Source organism: Aotus nancymaae, unplaced genomic scaffold (assembly GCF_030222135.1).
Source record: "Aotus nancymaae isolate 86718 unplaced genomic scaffold, 86718_ANA_hifiasm-v0.15.2.pri h1tg000108l, whole genome shotgun sequence".
NCBI lineage: Eukaryota > Metazoa > Chordata > Mammalia > Primates > Aotidae > Aotus > Aotus nancymaae.
In genome coordinates, this window is record NW_026988523.1 from 31530813 (window position 1) to 31548095 (window position 17283).

General features: G+C 40.8%; 1 pseudogene; it reads left to right on the top strand.

The window, feature by feature from the left end:
- Positions 1-74: 74 nt before the first annotated feature.
- On the top strand, positions 75-15894 carry LOC105724180 (large ribosomal subunit protein uL11-like; annotated as a pseudogene).
- The last annotated feature ends 1389 nt before the right edge of the window (positions 15895-17283 follow it).

Below are 17283 nucleotides of genomic sequence, written 5' to 3' on the forward strand. Positions count from 1 at the left end.
GGGCGGGGCCCCGGGCAGCGCACGACTGTGAGCCAATCATCTGGTTCCGGCCTTTTCCTTCCGGAAGACTTCCCGCTGCTGCCAAGCGCCGGGCCAGTTCCGGGGCCTCTCAAAGGCGAGGGGAGCGCGGCTTGAGCGTATGCCGGGTACCGTTTTCGACCCCTCAGCCCCTCAGCCCCTCAGCCCGCGCGCCGACTGGAGGCTTCGCAGTCATCCTTCCCGTGTGGCCCAGGCAAACTCAGTGCTCCGTGTCCCCAAATAGTTATCCCTCCAGCGGAAGACAAGTCCCTCGGGCGGGTAGGAGCGCACGCCAAGAGTGGTATGAATGAAGTGTTTTCTAGAAGGGCGTGGACACCTGGGACACGGTTGATAGTGCTGATTTATAGAGGGCCGTCTGGACACAAAAGGCATTTATACGACTGAAAAGCTGCTTTCCTTCTCAGTCACAAGCCATGATGAATCGGTGACTCAGACGCTTTGAAAAAATAAATAGGCCGGGCGCGGTGGCTCACGCCTATAATCCCAGCACTTTGGAAGGCCGAGGCGGGTGGATCACGAGGTCAAGAGATCGAGACCATCCTGGTCAACATGGTGAAACCCCGTCTCTACTAAACATATAAAAAAATTAGCCAAGCATGGTGGTGCGTGCCTGTAGTCCCAGCTACTCGGGAGGCTGAGGCGGGAGAATTGCTTGAACCCAGGAGGCGGAGGTTGCGGTGAGCCGAGATCGCCCCATTACACTCCAGCTTGGGTAACAAGAGCGAAATTCCGTCTCAAAAAAAAAAAAAAAAAAAGAAAAAGAAAAAATAAAGAAAAAAGAAAAGCTGCCTTCCTTGCCAACAGCCCCATACCCTCCGCAGGAGTGCGCTTGCGCCTTGGAAGACTTTTTCGTTATGTAAACTCACAGTTAAATTGTATTACCAACGAAGGTAATGGATACTAAAAAGGTAATGGGTACTGTAACTAATTATTTTACTGTTATCAATGCTTTTGAGGTTATTTACCTCTTGTATTTGTATTGTGGGAATACTAGGCGCATACCTTTTGAACTTCGAATTCAGTAATCTCACAGGGACCTTGAAATCAGACTCGGTGGGAGTATTGCCATTACTCAGGTACTGCAAATCCGGGCCATCCTCCCCCTTTATTTTTAAATGCTTAGCAGTATGCCACAGCCTTAGTCCATCCTGAGATGAAGACTCTAATGATTTTTTTTTTTTTTGAGACAGATTCTCGCAAAGATATCACTATTGCACTGCAGCCTGGGCAACATACTGATACTCCATCTCAAAAAAGCAATAAATTAAAAAGGAAACTCCAAGGATCTGAATGCGTTAGCTATTTTGCCTTGACTCCTTTCCCATGAACAATTCCAGCTGTTTGTCATAGGTAAGAATACACGGATATATTTTAAGCCTACACTTAAATGGGGGAAGGTATAGCATTCTGAGACAAAGGGAGTTGGAGAAGGAAGGCAATGTAGTTAGGAGGGCCCTTGGAATCCTAGAGCCACTGAACTGAAGATCAAGCATAAAGGATGGCTGTTGAGAGTCTGTAATTCTAAGAGATTGTTTTCTGATATCTCCTAACCCTACCCTCCCCCACCCCCACATTCTCTTTATCTCAGTTGTCTTCCTCTTTAATATATTAATAGTATTGCAATTTCCTGGCAGCAGGGATGGGGTCAGATTGCCTTATTAATTGTAACAACATGCACATAGTGCTTAAATACTTGTTTAGTATGTTTAGTAGCAAGAACCCAGAGTATCTTTGGTGTCTATTTAGTCTTACCATATTGTGCATGCAGATGGAGGCACACAAGTATTACAGAAACCTCTAAAACTGAGATGACTACTGTTAATGAATAGAAAAGTTTATTCAGGTAACTTAAAATTGCATGTATTTACAATTTACAATGTAGTCAGTTGTCAATCAAAACCCATCGACTTCAACCTGCTAAGATTGTCTATGAGATTAATGTACCGATAGCTCACCTATCAGCTTCTTCTTTTTTTTTTGAGTTGGAGTCTTGTCTGTTGGCCAGGGTGGAAGTGCAGTGGCAAGATCTCGGCTCACTGCAACCACCGCCTCTAGGGTTCAAGTGATTCTCCCTGCCTCAGCTTCCCGAGTAGGTGGGATTACAGGCGTGTGCCGCCACACCAGGCTAATTTTTTGTATATTTTGTAGAGATGGGGTTTCACCATGTTAGCCAGACTGGTCTCAAACTCCTGACCTGAGGTGATCTGCCTGCCTCCCAAAGTGCTGGGACAGGCATGAGCCACCACACTTGGCACCTATCAGCTTCTTAAAATACTTTAGACTTAGGGCAATTATAGGTCAATTACACTCAGTTTAACATTCATTAAACTTTAAAATTTTCGAGTAGCAGCAGTGCATTTAGCTAAGTCATCCACACTCTTGCGTGGCTTACACTGGGGTATTTGTGTTGACAGCATATATTAAATGTCTGGCCAGATTTGGAAGAGGAAGTGCAGGTTACAGTTTAGAAATAGGATTGATAGGCTATGGAGGTGGAAGAGTTTGAAGCTTGTATGGTTTAGGCAAGGAACAAATGTTCAATCTTGATAGAACTATGCTTCGAATAAGCCAATGATATGAAGCTTAATAGTCTTCTCACCATTCTTTAATTTTTTAGACAGCTTTATTGAGATATAGTTGACATAGGCTAGACGCAGTGGCTCACGCCTGTGTCCCAGCACTTTGGGAGGCCAAGGCAGGTGGATCACATGAGGTCAGGAGTTCGAGACCAGCCTGGCCAATATGGTGAAACCCTGTCTCTACTAAAAATACAAAAATTAGCTGGGCGTGGTGGTGCATGCCTGTAATCCCAGCTACTTGAGAGGCTCAGGCAGGAGGATCGCTAGAAACCAGGAGGCAGAGGTTGCAGTGAGCTGAGATCGTGCCATTGTGTTCCAGCCTGGGCAATAAGAGCAAAACTCTGTCTCAAAAAAAAAAAAAAAAAAAGCCAGGCATGGTGGCTCATGCCTGTAATCTCAGCACTTTGGGAGGCTGAGGCAGGCAGATCACAAGGTCAGGAGTTCAAGACCAGCCCAACCAACATGGTGAAACCCCGTCTCTACTAAAAATATAAAAATTAGCCAGGCGTGGTGGCACACTCCTGTAATCCCAGCTACTCAGGAGGCTGCGCCAGGAGAATCGCTTGAACCCAGGAGGTGGAGGTTGCAGCGAGCCAAGATTGTGCCACTGCACTCCCAACGCCGGGCTACAGAATGAGACTCATATCAAAAAAAGAGATACAGTTGATATAAAATGCACGTATTTAAAGTGTACAATTGAATGTTTTGATACAAGTTTACACCCATGCAACCATCACTGTAATCAAGGTAATGAGCATATCTATTACCCACAAGTTTGCTCATGTCCTTTTGTAAACCCTCCCTTCTATTCTACAGTGCTTTCTGTCACTGTAGATTAATTTGCATTTTCTAGAGTATTATAGAAATGGAATTATATAGTATGTACTTTTTGTGATCTGAATTTTTTTAATTTACTGTAACTATTTTGAGATTCAGGTTTTGCTTATGTCAAGAATTTATTTTTTAAAGTTGCTGAGTAGTATTCCATTATATGGATGAACCACAATTTTTCCATTCACCCGTGGATGACCTTTTGGATTATTTTCAGTTTTTGTGGATTACAAATATAGCTGCCAGGAGTACAAGTCTTTGTATGGATGTATGCTTTCTTTTCTCTTGGATAGGTAAGAGTGGAATGGTTGGATCATGTGGTAGATGTATGTTTAACTTTTTAAGAAACTGCCAAACTGTTTTCCAAAGTAGTTGTATCATTTTACCAGTAGCGTATAAGGATTTCAGTTCCTCCATATCCTTGCCAACTTTTGGTATGGTCAATTTTTTATATTTTAGCCATTGTAACTAGATGTGTGTATTTTATTGTGTTGTTTTTTTTTTTTTTTTTATCTTATGGGCTTATTTTTAATCTGTGTATCTTCTTCATTGAAGTGTCTATTCAAATATTTTGCCCATTTTAAAAAAGATTTGTATTCTTATTATTGCACTTTATGTGTTTCCATCTGATAACTGTTTCACATCTAAATTTTAAATTAAATTTTGAATCTTGCATTTATATGAAAATTGAATAACAATACAATACTGGATGCTTTAATATTTCTTGCTGAATTTTTCTTGGATTTGTTTTCATAGATCTCACTCTTGGAAAGGATGTTTTCTTGAATTGTTATCCATGTGGCAAGGCACCAAAATGAGTCTCCGGATGGATGAATGGTCCATCATCCTTTCAGTAGTGGGAGAAGGGTGACTGTGAAGGAGGAAGTTGAAAAAAGGAACCACAGGCTTTCAGGTAGATGCAATTCATCTGCATCATTAGTATTTTAATATAATGTATAGAGTTACTGCGCGCGCGCGCACATGTGTGTGTGTGTGTGTGTGTGTGTGTGTTTTAACCATCGTACAATATGTCCATGTAATGTTGTATGATTCTTGAAGTCATTTTAATCACATGGGGAGAGGGAGATGGTGTTGTCATTTACTATCTGTCTTGTGCTCTTGCCGTACAGGTCTCCTTTCAGCTCCTGGAGTGCCCCAGGCATTTTCCTGCCCCAGGGCCTTCTTGGGTGTTGTTGCTCTGCTTGCAAAGCTCTTTCCCCTACTCTTTTTTCTTTCTTTCTTTCTTTCTTTTTTTTTTTTTTTGAGATGGAGTATCACTCTGTTTGCCCAGGCTGGAGTGCATTGGTGCAGTCTCAGCTCACTGCAACCTCCACCTCCCAGGTTCAAGCCATTCTCCTGCTTCAGCCTCCTGAGTAGCTCGGATTACAGGTACATGCCACCACACCCGGCTAATTTTTTGTATTTTTAGTAGAGATGGGGTTTCACCATGTTGGCCAGGCTGGGCTTGAACTCCTCACCTTGTGATCCACCCGCCTCAGCCTCCCAAAGTGCTGGGATTATAGGCATAAGCCACCATGCCCGGCTCCCCCTCCTCTTTACATAACTAACTCCTAAGTTTTTGGTGTCAGCATAATTGCCACTTTCTTAGGGATGCCTTCTCTGAACAAAGTGCTTACTAGATTTCAGATAGTCTGCTAAGTGCTTTATATACATGATTTTATTTAATCTGAATTAGGTCCTCATTAAATTCTCTCAGAGTGCTGAAAATTTTCCTTTAGAGCAATTTTTATAGTTTGTAGTTAAATATTGTGTGCCGCCTGTCTCTCTGAGGAGACTATAAGCTTTTTCCATGTCTCTTGTATACCCATGCATCCTCAATGATGGGCAGATCTTAGACACTCAAAAATAATTGTTGAATGAACTAATGAGTGGGGAACATTTGGAAGGAGGGCTGGGATCTTTGCTCTTTCAACTTTTTCTCTCTAGTTATCTCGTCAATTCCCATGGTTTAAATACCTTTTATATGCTGATGAATCCTAAGTTTTTATCTCTTGTTCAAAGTTCTCTTCATTTAATCATCAGGATAATCATGTGAGATTACCATTATTATCCATTTACAGCTGAAACACATGGAGAAAATTATATATTCCCATGCCATCATCAAATGTAGGGTTTCATGGATGTTATGATGCATTCCTAAGAAAGTTCTTCTATATCATTCTCATTACAGAGTGCTGCAGCACCGTAAGACAGGGTGAAAAAAAAAATAAAAAAATACAGAGTGCTAGGTTGGTCTTTTTCAACATTGCCTTGTTGAATTCAGAGTTAAGGGCATCTGTAGGATTTGTTATGTAAAGACACCTGGATTGACAGACCAACCAAGCTGTTACATGAAGATTCTGGTCATGAGTAAGATGGGATGAGCTGAATAAGCAGAAATCTTTACAGAATTCTAACTTACAAAAGCTTATTTTTGCCTTGGTATACTGTGAATAATAAAAAAAGCACCATTTATAAATACTTACAAATGCATAATACAGATTTTGAGTCACCAACATGTGACTAAAAGAACAAATCCACTTCTGTAGCTGTGGGATTACTGTAGGCCATACTTCTTTAGTGTTGTATGAAACCATTTAGAGTTTACACTAATCCAAATATCTTAAGAGTCTCAAAAAGAAAACCTACAGTAGATGAATAATGAAACTGTCCCTATGCAAGTTACTGAATCCCTGAGCAGGTACAAGCTAAGTCTTGAAGGACAAATTGGAGTTGGCCCAGCAAATTGGGCCAGAAAGGACATTGCAGATTCCATGTCAAAGTACAGCATGGAATCACCTGGCAAGTTCAGGAAGCTACTGAGAGTTTCTGTGGAGTTTGGGCATCCAGTAAGAGGAGGATGTGGTGAAAGACGAGGCTGGAAAGGCTGGGCCTTCAAGATCCCAAAGGACTCTGTTCTCCTATATGTGCTTAGAGATTACTCTGGAGGCAATGAAGAGCTACTGGAAGACTGTTAGTAGAGGACTGGCATTATCTGACTTACATTTTAGAATGATCATGATAGAGGTTATGGGGAAATTGCACTGGAATCAAGGATACACTTGAGTGCTCTGTGGGGGTTGATAGAGTGAGGGGATTTGGTAATGGATGAGGCCGAGGGCATGGGAGAAAAGGAGGACTAGGCTGTCATCCAGATTTCTTGGACGACCAATAGTGGAGGTACTCTTTAGAAAGGGAAAAAGAGGAGTGTGTTTGGGGGTACAGGGAAAAGTGAGTCCTTTTCTAGATATCTTGTGTTGAAGGTACTGCAGAGATAATAGAATAGTTTGGAACTTAAGGTAAAGACCTGAAAATGTCCTTTGTTTACAACACAGAACGTATTAGAGACATCAGTAAGAGCAGTTGAGGTCGAGAGGCGAGGCTGGAGGAATGAGTGGGAGGTAAACATACAAACAGGAGTAGATTGACTACTCTTCAGACCTCTTACTGTGAGAAGAGGGGACAGCAGCCAGAGGTGAAGAAAGGAATGTTTTTAAAGAAACACGCTGCTTCTTTCTCTCTCTCTCTCTCTCTTTCTCTTTCTCTCTCTCTCTTTCTTTCCTTCCTTCCTTCCTTCCTTTCCTTTCTTTCCTTTTCTTTCATTCTCTCTCTCTCTCTCTCTGTCTTTTCTTTTCTTTTTTTTTTGAGATGGAGCCTTACACTGTTGCCCAGGCTGGTGTGCAGGAGTGCGATCTTGGCTTCCTGTAACCTCTGCCTCCCAGGTTCAAGCGATTCTCCTGCCTTAGCCTCCTGAGTAGCTAGGATTATAGGCTCCTGCCACCACACCCAGCTAATTTTTTCTATTTTTAGTAGAGACAGGGTTGCTGTATGTTGGCCAGGCTGGTCTTAAACTCTTGAACTTGTGATCCGCCCGCCTCAGCCTCCCAAAGTGCTGGGATGACAGGCATGAGCCACTGCGCCTGGCCTCTTTTTAAAAAAAATACATGGGGGTGACTGTAAAGAGAATAAGAAAAACTATAGTACACCTGTTATTAGGTTGTACTCCTATTCATTGTTTTCAGGTTTTTGTTGTCTACCTGTATACTGGACTGGATCCCGAATTCTAGTTTCCTCCAGTTTCTGGCCATAATTTTCCAACTAAGCACAAGAACTGCTCTGTTTCTAAAGCCCCACAGCTGAAGCTAGACAACTCGATGTAAATTTTAAGGGACAAGTCTCATGCCCGATGTGTGGACCACATCAAGAGTTCACCAAACTGCCTGATGCCATAACCAGAGACATTGAAACCACAAACTGATATGAGTTGTTAACTTTATCATGGGGAATTTTTTGTCAAGACTGTCAGAATGGCTGAGTGTGATGGCTCATGCCTGTAGTCCTAGCACTTTGGGAGGCTGAAGCAGGTGGATTGCTGAGCCCAGGAGTTTGAGACCAGCCTGGGCAATATGACGAAACCTTGCCTCTACAAAAAAATACAGTAATTAGCCAGGCATGTTGGCACATACCTGTAATCCTGGCTACTCAAAAGGCTGAGGTGGGAGGATGGCTTCAGCCCAAGAGGTGGAGGTTGCAGTGAGCTGAGATCATGCCACTGCCACTACACTCCAGCCTGGGTGACAGAGCTAGACCCTGTCTCCAAAAACCAAACAAAACTGTCAGAACAATACTCTGCCATAATATGACTCTTATTTTCCTTAATTTTTCCTTGCTTATGCCTATCTTTTTTGTCTGGCAGAATAATGCTATAGTTAGAATTTCACAATCAGTAGTTTCTGTGGGTAACTTGCAAATTGTCACTCCATACTTTAACTCAGTCATGAGGTGATAGATTTTCTGTTAGCTGAAGTAGAAGGAATCGTTGCAGTTGCTAACACTTTTTGTTGCACAAGGATAAATACATCAGGTATCAGAGAGACTGGGATGAAAAAATTAACAGACTGGCTACTTGGTTAAGATGGATGCACTCTTCATCTGGCTCATTCTTCAATTTATTCTATTTTAGTTGGTTTGTTTCATGAGGACCCTAGCGAAGGAGCATACTCCAGACTCTTAATATTATCCTCCTGAGAGTAATAATAGTAGTCTCTCTGTTGCACTGTATGCTCTCAAAATGTTTTAAATGTTTGTGGCCATAATCTCAGCACTTTGGGAGGCCAAGGTGGGCGGATCACCTGAGGTCAGGAGTTCGAGACCGGCCTGGCCAACATGGCAAAAACCCATCTCTACTAAAAATACCAAAATTAGCTGGGTATAGTGGTTCATGTCTGTAGTCTCAGCTACTTGGGAGGCTGAGGCAGGAGAATCACTTGAACCTGGGAGGCAGAGGTTGCAGTGAACTGAGATCGCGCCACTGTACCCCAGCCTGGGTGACAGAGTGAGACTCTGTCTCAAAAAAAGAAGTTTTAAATGTTTTCATGCAGCCATCTGTTGAATGTCAAATAGTCTGTCTTTTGCTGGAATAACAAAAAACTCAAATAAATGCACGATGATGTGGACACTGTACCCTATGAATGGTATGTTGAGACTGGAAACCTAAAATGATGGTAACTGAGACTAGTGCCAATGCCCTTAGTTTTGATCAGGTTCTCACTTGAGCCTTGACCAAAAGGGGAAAATTGTTAAATAAATTTATAGGAGGCCATTGTTTTGGACTAAGCTCCTGCACTAGGCCCCAGTGATGAGAGTAAAAATCAAACTGAAGTCAGTCATACTGAAGTTTTATGTAACTAAACCAAAACGAAGTTGTTATTTGACCTTCCTAGAAATCAGGAGAGAGAGAGAACAGCCTAATTTCCCAAACAGGCATGATAATAACATTTCGTCTGCCCTATTCATTACCAAAAAATGTAAACTGATGTTAACCAATTAGTTATTTCTCCATTGTTCAGAAGCCATGTTTGTGTCCTACAGTTTATCTTTTGACATAAAGGCCAACTTTTACCTCATTTTTATTCTAAAACTCTGCCCCAAAGTGAACATAGGATTTATGTAACTATGCTTACCCAGTAAACATATATGGGGCTCCCCTCATAAATATGTGTAGCCTTTCCCTCAATCTTGATGTTATCCTGAGGAGCAGTGTAGGGATGTTTGGAATCTTGCGCCCCCTAGCTGCATGACTCCAAAACCATAATTTCTAATCTTGTGGCTAATTTGTTAGTCCTACAAAGGCAGTCTAGTCCCCAGGCAGAAAGGGGGTTTGTTTTGGGAAGGGGCTGTTATAATCTTTGTTTCAAAGTTAAACTATAATAAGTTCCTCCAAAAGTTAGTTCGGCCTGTGCCCAGGAATGAACAAGGACAGCTTGGAGGTTAGAGGCAAGATGGAGTTGGTTAGGTCAGATCTCTTTCACCATCATAATATTCTGAGTTATAATTTTTGCAAAGGCAGTTTCAGTCCCTCCCTTTGGGTTTCTAAAGGCAGGAGTAAATTTCAGGAGTAAATAAGGTTATGAAACACCTTCTTAAGATGTGGGCTATGAAGATGGGAAAGGGCGATCGATGACCACTTGAGCTTTTTCCTGCCAACATGAGGCATAATGGGAGTAGGTGTTGACCCCGAGGTAAGAGGAGTGGAACTGCTTTGCAGCTGTCTGCCCATACTCAGAAGTGCCTGGATGGGGTTTCAAGGCCTGCATGATAAAGCATTAGTATTCTCATTTTAGCACAGCATTTAAGTGAACAGTGAATTATAAGGTAAATAATGAGTCCTAGGATAAAGAGTGAAACTCCTGGCTTCGGAAGCCTTTGTATAATTGATCTTAATCTCTGAGGGATCCAGGTGAATAGCTCTAAGAACCAATCAGGCATGGAGTCACTAGCAGAGAGAGATTTAGGCCAGAGGTTGTTAGACTGATTGGGATAGATGGGAAAGAGCATATTTAAATATACCATTCCGTATATTTTTAGTCAGTTTTCTAGTCCTGAGGCTAGATCAGTTCAGTTAAATGGCTATTTCCCATATCAGGAGAGTGGCATTGCAGATGGGCTAGGCCTCTATATGTGATGAGGCAAACAGATTTTTAATAAGAAGCATTTTTTTTTTTTTTGAGACGGAGTCTCACTCTGTCACCAGATTGGAGTGCAGTGGCACGATCTCAGCTCACTGCAACCTCTGCCTCCTGGGTTCAAGAGATTCTCATGCCTCAGCCTCTCGAGTAGCTGAGACTATAGGCCGTGCCACCATGCCAAGCTAATTTTTCTGTCTTTAGTAGAAACAGGGTTTCACCATGTTGGCCAGGATGGTCTCGATCTCTTGACCTTGTGATCCACCTGCCTCGGCCTCCCAGAGTGCTGAGATTACAGGTGTGAGCCACCACGCCAGGCTACAATAACAGGCGTTTCTATGGAATAGAAGAAAAAGGTTAATGTTGGGCATGACTTATCCAGATGTTAGACTCAAAATACCTTTAGTTGTAGATGAGGAAGGCATGGTAATCTGACACATTTTTGTCGCCTGTAGGACAAGGAATAACCTTTAGCTTGCAGGGCCTCTGGAAAAAGGTAGTAGAAATTTCATTAAGTAGAAGTCAGAAAAGTGGAAGGAAAGTTTGAAAGCATTAGTTTGGGCGCTCATAGTCCACAAAGAATTCAGAATTTAGTCCAAATTGCTGAAAATAATAAAAACTCAAGAATAGCAGGCAAAACTAGAATCTAACAAGTATGCTACAGCTCTTTTGAAACATAATTTTTCTCTCTAGCCCCCCTTTTTATTAAAGACAAATTATAGGACAAATTTATTTGCAAAATAAGTCTTAGTTTTTTGGGTCTTTTTTGAGATGGAGTTTTGCTCTTGTTGTCCAGGCTGGAGTGCAGTGGCGCGATCTCAGCTCACTGCAACCTCTGCCTCCCAAGTTAAAGCGATTCTCCTGCCTCAGCCTCCCGAGTAGCTGGGATTACAGCCATCCACCACCACGCCCAACTAATTTTGTATTTTTAGCAGAGACAGGGTTTCTCCATGTTGGTCAGGCTGGTCTCAAACTCCTGACCTCAGGTGATCTGCCTGCCTTGGCCTCCCAAAGTGCTGGGATTACAGGTGTGAGCCACCGTGCCTGGCCAAGTCTTGGTTTTAAGACTTATTGTGCTTGGCCCAATTATTTGTATAAAGTAGAGCAAGAATAACTTTTTTTGCATTTTGGAAATATTTATTCAGAATAGTGGCATGGACTGCTTTTAACAATTTAGAGAAGACTCATCCCCCACAGATCCAGGGCAGCTCCTCTAAATAAACACAATATGCTGTAGTAAACTACATGCACATTTCCGCTGAGTAAAGATTATAAGAAGCCTCAGGTCAGGTTTTACCACCAAATTCCAAAACACTTGGAATGCAGGTAGGCTGAGACATTGGCAGGTTTTGTCTTGATAAGCAGATAAGAATGGTAGGAATGCTGGTTGATTATCACCCAATCTGCTTTTTTAATATCTGAAGTATTCACAGCAACTTATATTAAAAAACTTTAAAAAGTTCGCACCTCCATCCCCTACAACCCCCATCCAGAATGTGGGACATTGAGGAGTATGATGGGCTTGGTCTATTCTTAACATTTTACATTTAATACTACTAACCCTGTGTGAGATGGGTACTGTTATTTCCATTTTACAGATACTGAAACTGAGGCAGAGAAGAAATCAAGCTAGGAAGCAAGGATCTGAAAACAATGTTAGGGTAGGAGGGGTGGAGCTTAGGATTTGAAAACTGAAAGCTGATCTCTTAATTTATTCTGAACCTTGAAAAGAGACTTGGCAGGGAGTGGTTTAAAAAGATGTATCAAGATTTTGTAATAGGCAAGATCCAGGGCTTGAAAGTAAAAGTACTTGTGGGCCATGTGTTTGGTCTTTGCAGGTCTTGGGATACACATTCTTAAGTTACCTTCCAGTGTTTGGGGGGTTTCTAGTCTCAGTGGATTCTTGAGAAATGTGCACTAGTTGGGTGCTGAAGACAAACCAAAGTAGGAGACTAACAAGCACTTAAGGGGGTTTTTGACCTCAAATATGGAATTTTATTGATCAGGCACTATGACACTGTAGAAAACTGTGGGCTCCCTTTCTTAGAGGAAATAGACAGCAAGAGACAGGAACTCCCTGGACTGCTAGATCACAAAGCACCTTGTAAAATCAGCAAAGCAGAACAGACTGGCAGTTATTATACAACAGGTCTATGAGACCATTTATAGTCTTTATTGATTCCAGTTAGGGAGCCATTTTTTTGCAAGAATATTATGGTGCAGCAAGAATAATTATTTGCCACATAGGCTCTTTTTAAAATTGGCTTTGCTGAAATTTTGTTCTATAAGGAATCTCCGATTATACTTTTTAAAACCTTGAGTCCAGCCTTGGATTTATCTATGCCTGAAAATATTTTGCATGAGTTGGATGAATGTTCTTCCTCTTGAGGTCCCAAGATAATGTAGGGCTCCTGGGTCTGCAGAAAATGACATTCTTTATTTAACATAGGTCAGGAACTCTGTACAGGGACTGTGTAGACAAAGTATGAGGCCAGCTTTCCCAAGGGGATTTTATTGGCTCTATAAGTAAAATTTGATTCCTTAAAGTAACCTGTTTATATTTGAAAGCATGCCATTCTAGTCAAAGCCTTGGTAAAATAACCAGAATCTCTAATTGTGTTCTGTTACAAAAGAAAACAGAATCTTACTGCACTTACGCAAATAAATATACTGCCATAAGTTGAGCATACTCAACAAAATGTTTCTAAATTCAGGAGAAATTAGGTAGAGAGAAAGCAATATGCTCTAAATTTTGTTCACTGGAGTATACTCAATTGGAAAAAGTTGTAAATAGTTAAAAAGAAAAAAGTCTTATTGACTGAAAAACAAAAGGATTAGCAATGTTTAACATTATCACCTCTCCATGAGAGTCTTAGAAGTTTTTTTTTCCCCTCTTTATTACAGTGGTGCAATTTCTAAAGTTACCAGAGACTGGTATTCAAGAGTACCTATCAGAGTTCTAGGCTAATTATAAACCTTTTGAAAAGGATTAAAGTAGAGAAGGCATTAGACTCCTTTTGGGGGAGAAAACTCTGTTTTTCCTTATGAAACCTCATGAGTATAAATAGACAAGTTCCTCTCAGATCTTAAATTTCTTGCTTTTGTACTATGCTACCTGATTATTTTTTTTCTGAGTAAAAATAGTTATTATAACAGAAGCTACTCTTGGATGTTTAAGATAAGAAAGAGTATGGTTTAGACACTTAGAGAAATGCCTTTGTCCAAAAAAAAAAAAAAAATGTGTACTGTAAAAGCATCACTGGGTCTAGCTTCATGAAAATTCTTTTTTTGGAGACCCAGGATTCAGTGTAGGCTCTGCCCAGAGCACAGAGATCCTGCTAAAAGATGGAGACTAAAATTAGAACTACCTGTCTAAAGAAAATTGATCTCATTATGCAACCCTATGATAGATTTCTATAATTTTAAACTTGGCATTTTTTTTTTTCTTTTTTTTGAGACAGGTTCTCATTCTGCTGCCCAGGCTGGAGTGCAGTGGCACAATCTCAGCTCACTGCAACTTTCATCTACTGGGTTCAAGCAATTCTTGTGCCTCAGCCTCCCAAGTAGCTGGGACCACAGGTGTGCGCCAACACACCTGGTTAATTTTTTTAGTAGAGATGAGGTTTTGCCATGTTGGCCAGGCTGGTCTCGAACTCCTGACCTCAAGTGATCCACACGCCTTGGCCTCCCAAAGTGCTGGGATTACTGGCATGAGCCACCATGTCTGGCCTGGTGTCTGTTTTAATTTCCCTTTAGCACAACAGATTTTTTCGCTCAGTACTCTAAGATGCAATTTTTGCTGTCTGATTTTTTCACCAAAGAATTGTTTCCTTTAATATGAAAGTTTAAGGTTATCTAGCTGACAACTGCCTATGGTAATGAAACAGGTTATTCAGATATTAGAAGTCTAAAATAAGAGGAAAAGAGGAAGTCTTATGAATCTATAACCTTTACTTCTATCTGTGTGCCTAATACGTCTATGTATTCATGTGTTATGTATATAATGTTTCACTACTACAAATATATAAATCAGCTTTAATTAATTGGCTTAAGAAAAAAGTGCTCAAGTCAAATATTTTGTTATAAGATAGAGATGTTAAGTCAATAGATATATTAAGTCTTTCAAGTTCACATAATGTAAGTAAAATCTTAAGCTGGCTTTAAAATTATTGGTAAAATAATTATTAGAAATACCTTAAGAATTGTTAGTATTTTTGTTTGCATTTATTGATCAAGAGGTTTATATTTATCTCTACAGAATACTATAAGGTGTCAAAATTTGCCATAAGGATTATAAAACTATAAAGCTAGCCCAAAACAGAATGATCTTTGCTTGTGTAATTTTTGATAAATAAGACATTTAATGTTGGTTTAATGAAAACAGCTAAATCCTGAGTTATTGGTTAACTACTCATACTTTTAACCTTAAGTTTCTTAGTTAGGTAAATCCCTGAAATTAATAGATTATAACAGGGAAATAACTTTGAATAATGACTGTCATGGTTTTTATAAATAATATAGGTAAACTCTTAAATAATTTAATCAGATAAATGCAATAAATACTTATAAACAAATTTGTCATAATTTAGAATCTAAGATTATATTAAATAAATATTGATTAAATGTCTGTATAATTTCCAATTTAAACATTATAGGAAAACATTTAAAAAAGTGTTCTTGCTTTTGGCTTTCGGCTCGGAGGAGGCCAAGGTGCAACTTTCTTCGGTCGTCCAGAATCCAGGTTCATCTGACACCAGCCACCTCCACCATGCTGCCGAAGTTCGACCCCAACGAGATCAAAGTCATATACCTGAGGTGCACTCTGGGTGAAGTCGGTGCCACTTCTGCGCTTGCCCCCAAGATCGGCTCCCTGGGTCTGTCTCCAAAAAAGGTTGGTGATGACATTGCCAAGGCAACAGGTGACTGGAAGGGCCTGAGGATTACAGTGAAACTGACCATTCAGAACAGACAGTCCCAGATTGAGGTGGTGTCTTCTGCCTCTGCCCTGATCATCAAAGCCCTTAAGGAACCACCAAGAGACAGAAAGAAACAGAAAAACATTAAACACAGCGGGAATATCACTTTCGATGAGATTGTCAACATTGCTCAACAGATGCGGCACTGATCTTTAGTCAGAGAACTCTCTGTAACTATTAAAGAGATCCTGGGGACTGCCCAGTCTGTGGGCTGTAATGTTGATGGCTGCCACGCTCATGACATCATAGATGACATCAACAGTGGTGCTGTGGAATGCCAGGCTAGTTAAGAAGCACAAAGGAAAATATTTCAAAAAGGTCATTTAACAACTGGTGGAATAAAAAAAAAAATGTTCTTATTAAAGGTAAATATTTTTTGTCTAATTCAAAGGTTATTTAGAGGTTATATGTAAAACAAAGTAAAAGGAACCAGGAAGTAAGAGAAATGTAAAGAAAGTTATAGATGTAAGGAGGCATTTTAGGTAAGAAAGGTTAAAAGAAAAAATTTTAGGCCGGGCGCGGTGGCTCAAGCCTGTAATCCCAGCACTTTGGGAGGCCGAGGCGGGTGGATCACAAGGTCAAGAGATCGAGACCATCCTGGTCCACATGGTGAAACCCCGTCTCTACTAATACAAAAAATTAGCTGGGCACGGTGGCACGTGTCTGTAATCCCAGCTACTCAGGAGGCTGAGGCAGGAGAATTGCCTGAACCCAGGAGGCGGAGGTTGCGGTGAGCCGAGATCGCGCCATTGCACTCTAGCCTGGGTATCAAGAGCGAAACTCTGTCTCAAAAAAAAAAAAAAAAAAAAAAAGAAAAAATTTTATATGAGAAAGTATCTTGTGTGGTGAATCTTTTTGTCCTAAAATAAGATGACTGGTTGCTCAAGAAAGAGAGATCTTTAGGACAAACCATTTAAAGTTCAAGCACGTCATGAATGGCCTATGTAAGTTGTAAATAAGGATAGTAAGAAAAGGAATTTATTTTTAAAAAATGTTAGATAATTCAGTTGGCAATAATTAAATATAATAGACTTTCTAGAGCTGAGACTTTGATATTAAAAATGCATTAATACAAAACTGAATAATTATAACAAGATTTTATTAAAAATATTTATTTTTAATGCAAGAAGTTTTTAATTTTTAAATTCTATAATCTGTCTCTTTGAAATTCTTCAGATTACTGTATCAGAAGTTTAGCTCTTTCTCTCTTTTGAAAAGGCCTAAGATGGTAACTGTCTTCTTCACCTTTTTTTTGAGATGGAATCTCACTCTGTTGCCCAGGCAGTGGCATGATCTGGGTTCACTGAAACCTCTGCCTTGGCCAGGCACGGTGGCTCACGCCTGTAATCCCAGCACTTTGGGAGACCGAGGCGGGTGAATCACAAGGTCAAGAGATCGAGACCATCCTGGCCAACATGGTGAAACCCCGTCTCTACTAAAAATACAAAAATTAGCTGGGTGTGGTGGCATGTGCCTATAGTCCCAGCTACTCAGGAGGCTGAGGCAGGAGAATTGCTTGAACCTGGGAGGTGGAGGTTGCAGTGAGCCGAGATCGTGCCACTGCACTCCAGCCTGGCTCCTGGTGGCAGAGTGAGACTCTGTCTCAAAAAAATATATATATACAAAAAAACCCTCTGCCTCCTGGGTTCACACAATTCTTGTGTCTCAGCCTCCTGAGTAGCTGAGATTACATGCATGTGCCACCATGCCCCACTATTTATTTTCATATTTTTAATAGAGATGGAGTTTCACTATGTTGGCCAGGCTGGTCTCAAACTCTTGACCTCAGGTGATCTGCTGGCCTTGGTCTCCCAAAGTGCTAGGATTATAGGTGTGAGCCACTGCACCTGGTCTCTTCTTTGCCTTTTGTTGGCTCCTGTAATTTTTTTTTTA